The sequence below is a fragment of the Ornithorhynchus anatinus genome, chromosome 3 (genome assembly GCF_004115215.2).
Source record: "Ornithorhynchus anatinus isolate Pmale09 chromosome 3, mOrnAna1.pri.v4, whole genome shotgun sequence".
Taxonomy (NCBI): Eukaryota; Metazoa; Chordata; class Mammalia; order Monotremata; family Ornithorhynchidae; genus Ornithorhynchus; species Ornithorhynchus anatinus.
In genome coordinates, this window is record NC_041730.1 from 83860151 (window position 1) to 83875646 (window position 15496).

The 15496-nt window shown below is 45.6% G+C and overlaps 1 non-coding gene across 1 annotated transcript; it reads left to right on the forward strand.

Moving 5' to 3' along the window:
* The first annotated feature begins 11953 nt into the window (after positions 1 to 11953).
* Positions 11954 to 12091, forward strand: LOC114810514. The gene has a single exon (XR_003758213.1). It is a non-coding gene; the product is annotated as a small nucleolar RNA SNORA7 (small nucleolar RNA).
* Positions 12092 to 15496: the final 3405 nt, after the last annotated feature.

Below are 15496 nucleotides of genomic sequence, written 5' to 3' on the forward strand. Positions count from 1 at the left end.
CACATTTCGCTCCTCTAATGCTAAATTTCTCAGGGTACCTCCATCTTCTCTACCTCTCCAGCCACCTCTCGCCTATGTCCTGCCTCTGGCCTGGAATGCCCGCCCTCCTCATATCCATCAGACAATTACTCTCTCCTCATTCAAAGCCTTCCTGGAGGCTCATCTCCTCCAAGAGGCCTTCCTTAACTAAGCCCTATTATCCTTTTCTTCAGCTCTCTTCCATGTTGTCCTAACTTGCTCCTTTTATTCATCCCCCCCCCCAGCCCCACAGCACTTAAGTACATCTCTGAAATATATTTATTCATATTAATGTCTGTCTCCCTCTCTAGACTGTAAGCTCACTGTGGGCAGAGAATGTGTCTGCTATACTGTTATGTTGTACTCTCCCAAGTGTTTAGTACAGTGCTCTCCACACAGTCAGCGCTCAATAAACATGATTGACTGACTCTCTGTAGACCCTTGTCAAAGGAGTGACTTTCCCTGGAGCAGTCATTTCTAAAGAGATGTCTTCAACCTCTCTTGAGTTGTGTTATGTAAAGCTCTGCACCCACCTCCTCTATCACCACCACCTCCACCTATTCTGCCCTCAGGCCCCTGACTCTGTGACCCCAGCAGTAGAACTGCCAGGAATCCAGAAAAATGAATCAAAATCAGTCATATCAATAAACTTGTAAAAAATATTTCAATTTCCATGAATACTGTGGCAACTGCAGGCTCCCGTGTGCTAGTGTTCCAATGCTTTTGGGAGTAGCTTTGGCAGGCACCCCGCTGGGTGAATATGAGATGGTTGGCAACCCTGCCCAAGCTGACCTGCCAACTGCAGAAGAGGCTGGGAGAGAAGCAATGGCAACAGCAATGCGATCCACTATGCGGGAGCCACAAAATAAATACAAGGAAAAGTTACAAAAATAGAATCAGAGCAGAGGGAAGGGTGGAATGAATGGAAAGGCAGGGGCCTGAAGCCCGCCTGTGGAGAGGGTCCATGAGACCTGTGAGAACAGAGATAGCTGGGCTAGGAAGGAGTGGACATCCCAGGCAAATTCCACAGAGCAGAGATTTAATATGCTACAAATTTGAAAGCAAGTGCTTTAAGTCACATCTACAATCACCTGGACTGCTTAGATTGCCCACCTGACCCATACTCCACTCTGGCAGGGCTGGAGAGAGAACTTGGACCTTGGCCAAGGCATCATTCTGAAGAGTGATAAAGCAGAATCCCCAGTCCCATGACCACGGGAAGCTGATGTCATCTCTGGTGGCCTGAGGGTTGCCCAGAATCAGACGGAGGGGTCCCCAAATAATCTCTTAACAAAAAGTGCCCCATGGCATTTATGTATAAATCTGTAATTTATTTGATTATTCATTTTTTGTGTATGTACATTAACATCTGTCTCCCTCTCTAGACCGTGAGCTCACTGTGGGTACGGAATGTGTCTGTTCCTTCTTAAATTGTACTCTCCCAAGCATTTAGTACAGGGATTTGCATACCGTAAGCGCTCAATAAATACAATTGAATGAATGAAAAATTGTAATGGATTCAGAGAAAGGGAGCATTCCAATTTGGATACTCACCAACTAGGGCTTCCATCTTCAGTAAAGGGAGTCTAAAGAGTAAACCATGTAAATTCCTCAGGGTGAGGGACTGTGTCTTCTGTGGATTATCAAGTGACAAGTAGAGTGGTCCACCCACTTCATATGCTCAGTACAGTGCTCTGCACATAGTAGGTGCCCAGAACAATGCTCTGCACAAGTATAGTGTTCTGCACTCAGTTTGGGCTCAATCAGTACTGTCGATGAAAATGATGAAAATGCTGATGACGATTATAATACTTCTAATAATGATCATGGTATCTATTAGGCACTTACTATAAGCCAAGCTCTGAACAAAAAGCTGGGTAAGAATCAACATAATCAGATTGGACAAATTCTTGTCCTCCATGGGGGTGGGGAGGATCTCTCAGGTCTTCTCTCTGACCTCCCTTCCTCCTCTCTCGCCCTGCTCCAGTCTATTCTTCACTCCGCTCCTCGGCTCATCTTCCTGCAGAAACGATCTGGGCCTGTCACTCCCCTTCTTAAACAACTCCAGTGGTTGCCTATCAACCTCCACTCCAAACAAAAACTCCTCACTCTAGGCTTCAAGGCTCTCCATCACCTTGCCCCTTCCTACTTCTCCTCCCTTCTCTCTTTCTACCGCCCACCCCGCACGCTCCACTCCTCTGCCGCCCACCTCCTCACCGTCCCTCGGTCTCGCCTATCCCGCCGTCGACCCCTGGGTCACGTCCTCCCGCGGTCCTGGAACCCCCTCCCTCCTCACCTCTGCCAAACTGATTCTCTTTCCCTCTTCAAAACCCTACTTAAAACTCACCTCCTCCAAGAGGCGTTCCCAGACTGAGCTCCTCTTCTCCCTCTACTCCCTCTGCCATCCCCCCTTTACTCTCCGCAGCTAAACCCTCTTTTTCCCCTTTTCCCTCTGCTCCTCCACCTCTCCCTTCCCATCCCCACAGCACTGTACTCGTCTGCTCAACTGTATATATTTTCGTTACCCTATTTATTTTGTTAATGAATTGTACATCGCCTTGATTCTATTTATTTGCCATTGTTTTTATGAGATGTTCTTCCCCTTGACTCTATTTATTGCCATTGTTCTTGTCTGTCCGTCTCCCCCGATGAGACCGTAAGCCCGTCAAACGGCAGGGACTGTCTCTATCTGTTGCCAACTTGTTCATCCCAAGCGCTTAGTACAGTGCTCTGCACATAGTAAGCGCTCAATAAATACTATTGAATGAATGAATGAATGAATGAATGGGAGGATGATCACAGTCTAAGCCAGAGAAGAAAACAGGCATTTTGTCTACATTTTACAGATAAGGAAAGTTAATAATAATAATAATGTTGGTATTTGTTAAGCGCTTACTATGTGCCGAGCACTGTTCTAAGCGCTGGGGTAGACATAGGGGAATCAGGTTGTCCCACGTGGGGCTCACAATCTTAATCCCCATTTTACAGATGAGGGAACTGAGGCACAGAGAAGTTAAGTGACTTGCCCACAGTCACACAGCCGACAAGTGGCAGAGCTGGGATTCGAACTCATGAGCCCTGACTCCAAAGCCCGTGCTCTTTCCACTGAGCCACGCTGCTTCTCCAAGTTAGTTAAGTTACCTCAGGTCACAGAGCAGGCAAGTGGTAGAGGCAAAACTAGATTCCAGACCTCATGAGTCTCCATCTCCTGCTCTTTCAAGTAGGCTACAGTGATGATGGTGATTATGATGATGATAATTGTGATGATCATGATGATCATAAAAGGATTTGGGCAAAGCCAACTAGGAAAAGAGATGGTTTGGATCTAAATTATTTCTGTATCTTAAACCATAATCTAGAAAGGAATAGAAGAATTTGGTTCTTATTTACAATTATACTAGAACTAGCCACTCTGAACAGGGTAATTGAAACCATATTTCACCCTGCCTCTGCCACTGATTTGTATAATGGGCTGCGGTTAGTTTTGGTATAATCACAACTCTAAGTGGAAAATAAAAAATAAAAAATGCATTAAACATATGTTTTTATGTGTTGCTTTATGAGCACATCTTATTTCTTTATTGCATTTCCAAACTCTGTGGTGGCTTCCACAGGGAACTCAATTCTGCTGCCCAGGAGCAGATTTCCATCTACGTACATTTAGAATAGCAAGTCTACTTTCCCTCCTCCTGGATTAATAGCACACTCAGCCAGCTCTTAACTGTTTGCTCCCCAAGATTTAGGGTGATATTTACCTCAATTTAAGGTTTCTGCTGGCCTGGTCTCCCATACCCTACCCACCCTTCCCCTGCATCCCAGCTTACGACTCCAACCACTCCCAGAGGCCCCAGTTTTCTAGAAGTAGTCTCTTCACTCCTTCTCTTGGCTTCAACTATGATGAATGAGCCATGGGGGGTCAGAACTGAGACAATGGAAGAGACACTCCCCAGTTAACATCTTGCTCCAGTCAAGTCCATCTCCTCTAGACTAGAAGTTCCTCTAAACTAGAAGCACCTGTAGACTAGAAGCTCCTTGTGGGCAGGAAATGTGTCCACTGTGGGCAGGGAATGTGTCCATTATATTGTTATACTGTACTCTCCCAAACAGTACAGTGCTCTGCACAAGTAAGTGCTCAATAAATACTTACTGATCATGTGCCTCACTGTGGGAGGGGCTATCAGCCCAAGAGCAGGCTGGATGCAAATCAGCTGTCGATTTTTAAATTATAGCAGATTAAATCTGTGCTTTGTCAAATCCTTCTGAGCAGCCCTTCCTAAATCATCCATTCCTGTTCCTGCAGATTCCCTGGACCTTCCTTCCCCAGAAACATTGTTGGAGAGGGGCTTAGGTTGTTCACTGGATTCCTCATTCCTTGGAAATGCTGTGTATATACAAACATGGGGCAGGGAAGAGTTTGAGTTGCCTCAGGAATTTGAGAAGCATGCACCATTGAGGATAGAAAAGCCATCAAACCTGGGGTTCAATTCCATTCCCTCTCTGTAGTGAGAGTTCATACTCTGGGCAATACCTAGGGCAAGATGCCTGGAGACAGTGACTTTTTCAACTATTTTGAAGATAGACAATATCCAGAGAGCCAGTGTTCCTTTAAGAAAATAAGACAACCCCCATCATGTTAAATCAGCCCCTTTAGGGACCTCTCCAACATGGTATATTACAACTTCTCCACCACCAGGAGATGGCTAGAGCTGGGTCCTTCGGAATCGAAGATATCACTGTCGGTGAAACTCTCTACTCGGCCTTCTGCAATTCAGTTTGTGTCCCCTCCATGCTACTGAATCTCTGCTCACCACTGTCTACTTTTGGGAAGTCTATTAGGCTCTATTCTGTCCTAATCGTCCTTGAAGTCACAGTAGTCTTTGAAAAGACAATGTCCAGAAAACGTCCCCAAGCTTGAATTCACCAACATGATACTCTCCCGTTCTTTTTTTTTTTTTGAAAAATAGTATCAAGCACTTACTATGGGTCAGGCATTGTGCTAAGTGCTGGGGTACATACAAGATAATCATCTTGATCACAATCCCTGTCCCACATGCGGTTCACAGTTTTAATCCCCATTTTAAGATGAGGTAACTGAAGCACAGAGGAAGTGAAGTGATTTTCCCAACGTCACACTACAGAGAAGTGACAGAGACAGAATTAGAACCCAAGTCTTCTGACTCCCAGGCTTGTGCTCTTTGTACTAGGGCACACTGTTTTCTTCTTAACTTTCAACAACACTTACGTACATATCTAATTTATTATACTGCCTGTCTCCCTCCTGAACTGCAAGCTCCTGTGGGTAGAGAACGAGTCTATCAATTCTGTTGGACTGTACTCACCCAAGGTCTTAGTATATTGCTCTGCACATAGCAAGCCCTCGATAAATATGATTGATTGATCGGTCGACTGGCCATTCCATCTCAATTTCCTCTGCTGGCCCTTCTTCCCCTCGCTCAAACTGTGAATGCAGGTTCTGGGTCCCCTACTCATCTCACTCTACATTTCATTCACTCACATGACTTCAACTACTGTCATAGATTCCGGTGGCAGTTTTAACAATGGAAAGGCAAACAGTTTCTCCACGCTTGGTTTCTTTAAGCACTTCAGCAAAGAGCATGAAATTACAGACTGCACCCCAGGGAACCCCCCCACTTAACTTTATTGCAATCTGCCATCTCCACACCCCTACAGAGGGGCAGTGTGGTCTAGTGGAGAGAGCACAGAACTAGAAATCAGGAGACTGCCTCATCCACATCCTGCCTCAGGCCTGGAACTCCCTCTCCTTCACATCTGACAGACCATTACTCTTCACAACTTCAAAGCTTTATATTAATATTGCACCTCCTCCGAGAGGCCTTCCCAACTAAGTCCTCATTTTCCCCTATTCCCTCTTCCTTTGCATCACCTTTGCATTTGGATTTGAACTCTTTATTCACCCCACCCTCAGCCCCACAGCACTTACCTACATATTCCTCTCTAAGTTCCTTGTGGGCAGGGGACGTGTCTACCAAGTCTGTTATATTTTACTCTCCCAAGCGCTCACTATGGCGCTCTGCACACAGTAAGTGCTCAATAAATTGAGACCTGAGTTCTGGTGCCCAGCTCTGCCACTGGCTAGCTATATAAGCTTGGTCACGTTCCTCAGCTTCTTTGGGCCTCAGTTTCCTCATCTATGATATGGGGATAATTATATCTGTTTCTCTCCTACATCACAAAAATGTGGTGAGGGAAAATGACATGAAAGCACTTTGAAAAAATAAAAACACTGTACAAATACAAGACATCATCATTTTTGTTATGGGCAGAACTCAGTCTCATCCCTTCCATTCCTGCATACATGTGGGTAAGAGTTGTGGTCCAATCACCCTTCCCCTCCAATCCCCTTCCCTTAGCTCTACCCACATGAGTCTTATCTCCGACCACTGCCAATTTTATCAACCCTATCAGCGACCAATTTCCTGGACCATTGGCCCCGGCCACAGTAAAGGAACAGAACTTGGGGCACTTTTTCAGGAAGCAATGAGAAGAAGCACAAACACCAGCCATGCCTTCTTAACTGTGCCCAGCATGTTAACAATTCCTTGGTGAACAACTGGGATGTATCCCAGTAGGGAAGCCATTTGTGTGAATCTCAGCTGGTCTATCCACCTTCTGGTATTGTCAGAAGACACCAGTAATTGGGGATTGGAGGGAATTAATTCTAGCACTAGTGGTTTGTGCAACATTCTTCCAATCCCTCAACCCTGCTAGCTGTGTCCCCACTGAGTCAGAATCTGCAACAAATAAGTAGGTGTGCATGAATGCAGTCCATCGTAAAGTACCTTTAGACTGTGAGCTCCTTCTGGCCAGGGATTGGGGTATATCAACTCTCCTTTACTGTACTTTCCCAAGTTCTTAGTACCGTGCTCTATACATATTAAGTGCTCAAAAAATACCATTTATTGACTGAAAATGTATTATAATGGTCAAAGTGATCATAGCAAGAGGCCAATGCTGTGCCATGATGCCATAGACCAGTAGGAAGCTGTTAGGTTCTTCAGCACTCAATTGAGCTGGCTATGTGCAGAATTCCTGCAGGGCCTATCCAACACTTGCGGTACTTTAGGTGGTTCTTTGGTTAGAAACCTTCACCTCTGATGGCACAGTCCCAGCAAACACCACTCCACTTCCGGTTCTTTTACTGCTTCTAATACGGTGAGGTGTGGGTAGGACGTCTGAGGGGAAGACTGCTTCTCAGCAGTAATAATAATGATCATTGTGGTAATTGTAGAGCAGTTACAATGTACCAAATAGTGTGCCGTGCATTGGGGTAGAATTAATACAATCAGATCAGACACAGTCCATCCCATGGGGGTAAGGAGGAGGCCAAATGGGTATTTTAATCCCCATTTTTCAGTGAGGAAATTAAGGCACAGAGCAGTCAAGTGTCTTGCCCAAGGTCCCACAGCAAATAAGGGGTAGCATCCAGTGCAATTCAGATCTCCTGATTCCCAGAAGAGAAAAAAAAACTAGGGCCCAAACTGTGGTTCTCATCTGTACTTGGTTTCTGAGTAGGGCAGTGTTCAGTGGGAGAATTGACCAATTCTTTCCATGTAAAATCAAACACGGTCATGTTGGCGAACCTTGAATAGGATCATTTCCCTTTCTGAAATGAATTTGCCCAGAAAACAGTGCCTTCTCCTGAACCTGCCAATAGGATGAGCCAGGGATCTCAGAACCTGTGGGACTTATGTTGGTGCTGCTAAAACATGTCCAGCTAAACTCCCACTGGTTCCCCCTGGCTTTGGGATGAGCACATCTCTATACGCTCCTGCCCCTTCCTCAGGCTGCTGCTTCTCCTCACAACTCTGGGCAAAACAGCTCCTCTCAAATAATGTCTAGTGGAATTCCATAGCTGGGAATGGGCCCTCCAAGATGTTTCTATCTCCCCCAGCCAAGTCTTTCAGACCCGGGCCTCTTCCTCTATGGAAAGGAAGTCAACACTTTGGCCCTCAGGAGCTGCAGAGGGTTTTGTTCTTCCTCCCTCAGTACAGCTTTGCCATATTATGGTTCAAACAAGGAAGGAGGAAGGGGCAACTGTTGGTAGGGTCCTGGCTGAGGGCAAAAGAAAGCATGGTATAGAGAAGCAGTGTGGCTTACTGGATAGATCACAGGCCTGGAAGTTAAGAAAGACCTGGGTTCTAATCCTAGCTCTGCCCCTTGTCTGCTTTGTTACCTCGGGCAAGTCACTTCACTTCTCTGGGCCTCCGTTACCTCATCTGTAAAATGGGGATTAAGACTGAGCCCCATGTGGGATATGGACTGTGTTCAATCTGGTTAAATTGTATGTTCCCCAGTGCTTAGTACAGTGCCTGGCACATAGTAAGCTCTTAAAAATACCATTTAAGAACAGCAACAACAAAAACAGAAGTTCAGAGAAGAGAAGAATTTCTTCCCAGGCACAGCAGCTCCCCATCTCTGGTGCCCGGCCAAGACGAATGGCCTGGGTTTCTCCCGATGCTTTATTTGGGCTGGGAGGGGTCAAACCCACCCTTTTCCAATTTCTCCCACTGTCCTAGGCATCTACCACACTCAAGCCTCCTTCCTCCTGTCTCTTCAGTCTAGTACCTCCCTACAGGTCTGGAGAACTTCCCAGAAAAGGCTTATTCCTCCCCACCAATGGACTCTGGGTCCAGGCCTCAGTCTGAACATAGGCCTGAGAGACAGTTCCAGCTGAAGGGAGCAACCTTTCCTCTAGAAGGGAATAGGCACGTGTGGGATGAGAGAGCTGGGAAATAGAAGTTAAGCCCCCAACCTCCGAAGAGAGCACTGGCAGCTGTGGCTCTAGGGCGGAGGTCTCGGGTGTCCCAGGACTCCGCAGCTGAGGGAAGGACTGGAGGATCTGCCAGTTTCCTCCAGCACTTCTTTAATTAAGAGTTCAGGCCTCTTGTGTGAGGGTAATAACTCCGTGCACAAATATTGGATTAAGGTAATAACACTGTGTACTTTACCAGCCAGAAGGAAGTGGCCAGCATACCAATAAGCCTTTTTCCCATGCAAGAATGTGTCAGACTTAAGGGCAGCGGAAATATTGATTTGAACATAGAAGCCCCATCTCCCTCTGTGAAACACTAGAAGCCCGGCAGACCCCTGCCCATTGATCAGGGTTTCTCCTATTAAAGTTTCAAGATAAAAATGCCTGGGAGCAACCATTCCCAGCAATGACAGAAGATTATATGGATAGTCAGTAGGAAAAAGTGTGGGCATACTTAAACAGACACACACGCTCTCTCTCTCTCTTTTCTCTCTCTTCAGTGAGTCAGGTTTGCCTGCTGCCAAATGTTTGCCTAAAAAGCTGATGCATCAATTAATCAATCAGTCAATGATGTTTATTGAGTGCTTACTGTGTGTGTGCAGAGCATTGTACTGAGTACTTGGGAGAATATGATACAACAGAGTTGGTGGACACATTCATTAACCTCAGTGAATTTATGGTCTAGAGGACAATTGTTGATGATGTCAGTAATTGCCTAGTGGGGTGATATTGGTCCTCAAGCATGACATATAAAGCGAAGCTTGGAAGAAAGGGGAGATGAAAACTAGTAGAGACAAGGGGATGATGAGGTTTGAAAACCAAGAATTACTATCCCTCTGGCCTGGAACTCCCTTTCCTTCCAAATATTCATTCATTCAATCATATTTATTGAGCCCTTTACTGTGTGCAGAGCACTGTACTAAGTGCTTGGATAGTACAGTTGACAATACCTACACAACAACAGGCTCTCAGTGTAGAAGGGGGGAGACAGACAAAAAAAAAAACAAGTAAACAGGAATCAATAGCATCAATATAAATAAATAGAATTATAGATATATATACATCATTAATACAATAAATAGAATAATAAATATGCACATATATACACAAGTGCTGTGGGGTGGGGAGGGAAGTAGAGGAGGGAGTGGGGGCGATGCAGAGGGGAGGAGGAGCAGAGAAAGGGGAGGGCTTAGTCTGGGAAGGCCTCCCGGAGGAGGTGAGCTTTCAGTAGGGCTTTAAAGGGGGAAAATATGCCCGAAAACAGCCATCCCCACCTTCAAAGTCTTCCTAAAATCCTACTTTCTCCATCAGGTTTACCCTGATCAACTCCAAATACCCAAAGTTGTAACAACCCATCACCAACCTCTAGCTCTTATTCATACTCATCCTTAGCACTTGTGTGTGCATTTATAGATAATAAATTGTACATTCAAATCCTATGACTCCTTTATTTGTGAATATTTTTATGTCAGTCTCCCCTCTAGAGTATAAGCTCCTGTGGGCAAGGATTGTGTCTCCTACTTTGTTATACTTCCCCCAAATGCCTAAAACATTCCATGGTACCAGAGGTCAATCAATGAATACAAAATTACTATTACTCCTAATACCAGACAGGCATATTGATTGAGCACTCACTGCGTGCAGAGCACTGTACTAAATGCTTGAACGCTCTACTGAGCACTTGCACTCCGTACTGCGACATACTACCAGACACCTATTTCTCAGCCTACAAAGTTACATCCATTCACTTCCTAAACAAAAACATTTGAAATGAGATCTGTGGGAGTCTAGAAAAATCTGGCCGGTTATCCAACCCAGGCGGAATGAGGGAGAGGCAGTCAGTCATGTGATTCACGGCCACCTTGGCTGTCCCTCTTGCTTCAGACTGTGAGCCCATCATTGGGCAGGGATTGTCTCTATCTGTTGCCAAATTGTACATTCCAAGCACTTAGTACAGTGCTCTGCATATAGTAAGCGCTCAATAAGTACTACTGAATGAATGAATCAACCCACATGCTCCCCAGCCCTCCTGAAAAGTCACCTCCTCTTGGAAGCAGCCCCAGATTAATCCCCATCCCCAGTGTCCTCCTGAGCCACCTCAGCATTCATGCATGTTTTTATCTATTCTAGACGTCTATGTTTCATATCTATTTTCTCACCGTGCTGACATTCATACAGCTCCTCAGCTGAAACAGAGCTACTGCCCTTTGCCGACTCTAAACACTTGACTGTTCTAGCTTAGGCAGGAGAGTCATCATCCTCAGAAGGTTATCTGGAATTTCAGAAAGGAAAGCACATTGCAGATTGCAAGATAAAAGGAGCTTTTCCCCTGGAAGCACGGCGAAACCATTTATCCGGCTCCCCCACCGGTGTATTAAGTCAAGCTTTTCCCTCGGCCATTTGGCTCGAGGCTCCACTGGAGATTGGTCGGCTGCCATCCAGCTTTGCAGCCAGGTTGAAATGACTGAAGAAAAGCAGAGACCAAAGTCGCCCAGCATTTCTGTACCACCCACTTGCAAGCCAACATCTCCCTGGGAAAGCGTGCAGTGAACAGATCACAGGACCAGCCCATCTCCGGCTGCAGAGGGCCAGAGTCCTTAATGGTGTGTATGACCCGGGGAAAAGAGCACCATGTAAACCCGGGTTGCACTTGAATTTGCTCCCTTTAGTCACTCTTCCTTCAACCCCACAGCACTTATGTACATAACTGCAATTTGCTAATTTACATTAATATCTTTTTCCCCCTCTAAACTGTGAGCTCATTTGGGGCAGAGTCTACCAACCAGCTCTCCCAAATGTTTGGTTCTCTGCACACAGTAAGTGCTCAGTAAATAAGTGCTCCAAGAGGCTCTCCCTGTCTAAGCCCCCTTTTCGTTTTCTTCAACTCCTGTGTCAGCCTGATTTGCCCCCTTTATTCATCCACACTCCCAGCCCTGCCGCATTTATATGCATATCTATAATTTTTTTTTATAAATTAATATCTGTTTTCCCCTCCAATCTGTAAGATCCTTGTGGGCAAGGAATGTGACTGCTATAATGTACTCTCCCAACAGATTAGTACAGTGCTCTGAATACAATAAGCACTCAATAAATACGATTCACTGATCAACTGAATAAATATGACTGTGTGATTGATTGGGACCCCTCTCAGGGTCGCACCTGGAGAGTTTCTGCTACACTACCAGTCTTGTCTATGGGATGGAGAGTCAAGCAGAGGTCTACCCATTCCATTCCTAGCTTGGGCAGTGGCTAGCGAGTAGAAGGCAATCTGCTACAAGTCAAAGCTCACCTGTTCTGGGCAGCAGCGGCATGGGAAAGAGTTGAGGGTGGAGACTCGAGTTTACTGCACGAAAGGGGCAATGATAAACCACTTCTGTATTTTTACCAAGAAAGCTCTATGGTCCACTACCAGAAAGACTGCAGATGGAGAGCGGGGACCTCTGGGAGAGATTTGTCTGTGGTGAAGCTATGGGTTGGAAATGACTCGACGGCATAAGACAAGAAAAGATTGATTGGGACTTCTTTGTTTTTGCAGATAATTTGGGTTTTGAATGAGCAGAGAGGGATCTTTCACACCTACAATTTAGGGGAGGCTTCTGCAACTCGGTTACCATGTGAAATCAAAAGAGGCCATATGAGAACCCCCATTAAGTGATGAGATGACAGAACCAGTCCCACAGATATCCTCCAGAAGTGAATGGCTAATGACGCCAGCCACATGGACCTTCACCATCTGACCTTAACCATGCTTGCTGCCTTGACTTTCTCTCCAGTCCCCTGTTATGTACAAAGCACTGTACTGAGCACCTACCATTTTCAGATCACTAATTCTCGATGCCTACTCTGTGCCGAACACACAAATGGGCAGAACATTTTTCCAGGTGTCTGCTGAGTAGAGAACACTTTGCTGGACATCTACTGTACACAGATCACGGCACTGAACACCTAATGTCTGAGGACCACTACTCTGGGTGTGTTGGGGAACATTCAAAAGAACAATAAGACATAGCCCCTGCCCTCAAGAAGCAAAAATAGCCTCAATTAGCTACCAATATGTCATGAGTAGTGAGCATAAACACTGAACCCCCTATACCCTTTCCTTTGTACTGTTCATTCATTCATTCATTCATTCAATCATATCTATTGAGCACTTACTGTGTGCAGAGCACTGTACTAAGCCCTTTGAAAGTACAATTCAGCAACAAATAGAGACAATCACTGCCCAAAATGGGCTCACAGTCTAGAAGGGGGTAGACAGGCATCAAAACAACTAAACAGGCAACGGTAACAGTAAACAAAACAGTAAACAAGATAGCTGATTAAGAGGGACTGAGAGGAAAGGTGCCTTTGCAGTTTGATCTGTATGCTTTAAGCATTTTATATTCACCCCACTCTCAGACCCACAGCCCTTGGATAAATAATTTATTTATAATTTATAAATAAATCTATATAATTTATATATAATTTATAATTTAATCTATAATTTATTTTAATGTTTGCTTCCCCCCTCTAGACTGTAATCTTCTGAAGGCAGGAAATGTGTCTACCAACTCTGTTGTATTGTACTCACCCAGGTGCTTAGTACTGTGTTCTCTGCTCCTAGTAAGCTCTCAATAAGTACTATTGATATATTGATTGATTGAGCAATGAACTCTCAGCTGGCTGGTCTCTGGAGCTCTCAGTCCTGATTCTGCACCCAGAGGGTATTGGAGAGCATTTCCTCATAAGCTCCCTCTAGACTGTAAGCTCGCTGTGGGCAAGGAACACGTCTACCAACTCTGTTATATTGTATTTTCCCAAGTACTTAGTACAGTCTTCTGCACACAGTAAGCACTCAGTAAATATGATTGATTTATCGCCCTGGTAATCACCCTGCAAGGGTCTGTCAGAGTCCAGGACCACCACACAGCCGGTTGGAGCCCGGTGGTCTGGCCCTAAGGACATCCTCAGGAATCCAGGATACTGTGACTCTGAGGCCTAAAACAGACTGGAAATTTCTCCCTGTGGTGTTGGCTACGTTAAGAGCTGCTGGTCACTGGGCTCATCACATTTCCCTAAGCATCTGTCCCACTTCCAACAGTGGGGAGGATGGTTTCCTCAGCTTCCATGCTGTGCTGAGCCACCTCCTCCCAACCCATCTCTAGGCCCCTGGACCTGCCCTGAAAACTGCAGGGAAAATTCTCACTGTGTGTCAACCACCTGAACGGGATCCAAGCAATGTCAGTGCTTGCTGCTTCAAGAGGCAAAAATGTATCTAGTCAAAGGCATCCCAGATTTCCATTTCCACCAAGGGCTCCCTCTGATGGGACTTCCCACAGGGCTGTCCTTTGCAGAGGAAAAGGCAGGACTTTTTTTTAATGGTGCTTACTAAATGCTTATTAGGAGCCAAGCACCAGCATGGCATAGTGGATAGAGCATAGACCTGGGAGTCAGAAGGTCATGGGCTCTAATCCCAGTTTAGCCACTTGTCTACTGTTTGACCTTGGGCAAATCACTTCACTTCTCTGTGCCTCAATGCCCTCATCTGTAAAATGGGGGTTGAGACAGTGAGCCCCAAGTGGGACAGGGGATTTGCTTCTATCTACCCCAGTGCTTAGTACAGTTCCTGGCACATAGTAATTGCTTAACAAATACCATAATTATTATTATTGTTATTATTATTAAGCACTGGGGTAAATACAAGGCAATCAGGTTGAACACAGTACATGTTCCACATGGGGCCCCCAGCATTAATCTCCATTTTACCAATGGGGTCACAGTAGACAATAGTAGACAAAGAATAGTGGCCTATCCATTAGGCCATGCTACAGGAGCTCACCTACACTACAGATCTGGGACAGATCTTCCAGGGATTGGGGAAGGGCAGGCAGAAACTGAGATGAGAGATAGGAATGTTGCAGTGGGGAGGGAAGGGAGGTGATACAGCGGCCCTGGAGGCAGTTCTGGCTCTTGCCCAGAGAGAAGAGTTGGTGATCCATCAGCTTGGATCCTGACACTGGGAAAGGGGTTCACCCAGACAAAAAGGGCCCCTCCCCACCAATCACAGGACCCAGGGCAGTTGCCATTTTACAAATTGCATTTCACTAAGAATTGCCATTTCACTAAGTCCACCATTTCACTAAGAATTGCCTGCCTCTCAGCCCTGGGAGAGACAGTCATTCCCTCCACTTTGAATCTGAGTTGAAATTCTCAATTTCTGCTTTGCTTGTTCAGGGGAACACAAGTCGCCCTTCTTGTGGAATTTCAACTGGCAAGTGTTATGAGCCACGATTATGGCTTCAAGGGGATTCCTACAGCCAAGTCCACAACACATTTCTCAATAAACTCAAGAAACTTTCAGCCCCAACCAGGGCACCTCCCGGGGAATGAAAGGGCAGAGGTGAGCCCAAGAGAAACGTCATCACCTGTGAAATGCCCCTGTTTCTCCCTGCAACCTCAGTTCTGATCATCTCTCCCTTCAGGCTGGGCACATATCCAAGCTTAATGCTTCCAGCAGTGAATCTGTTGCCGGGAGAGAGCTGATTCATGATATCAGTTTCAATTTGGGTCATCGCCATCAAGCAAGGCCTTTGGTTGCGGGAAAACACATCCTGGGTGCCTGAGAATTCTGTAATGAATACGAGTAAACTTCACAATTTATGCTTCCCCTGACTAAGAAAACACAAGCCATCTGTCTGATGAGTT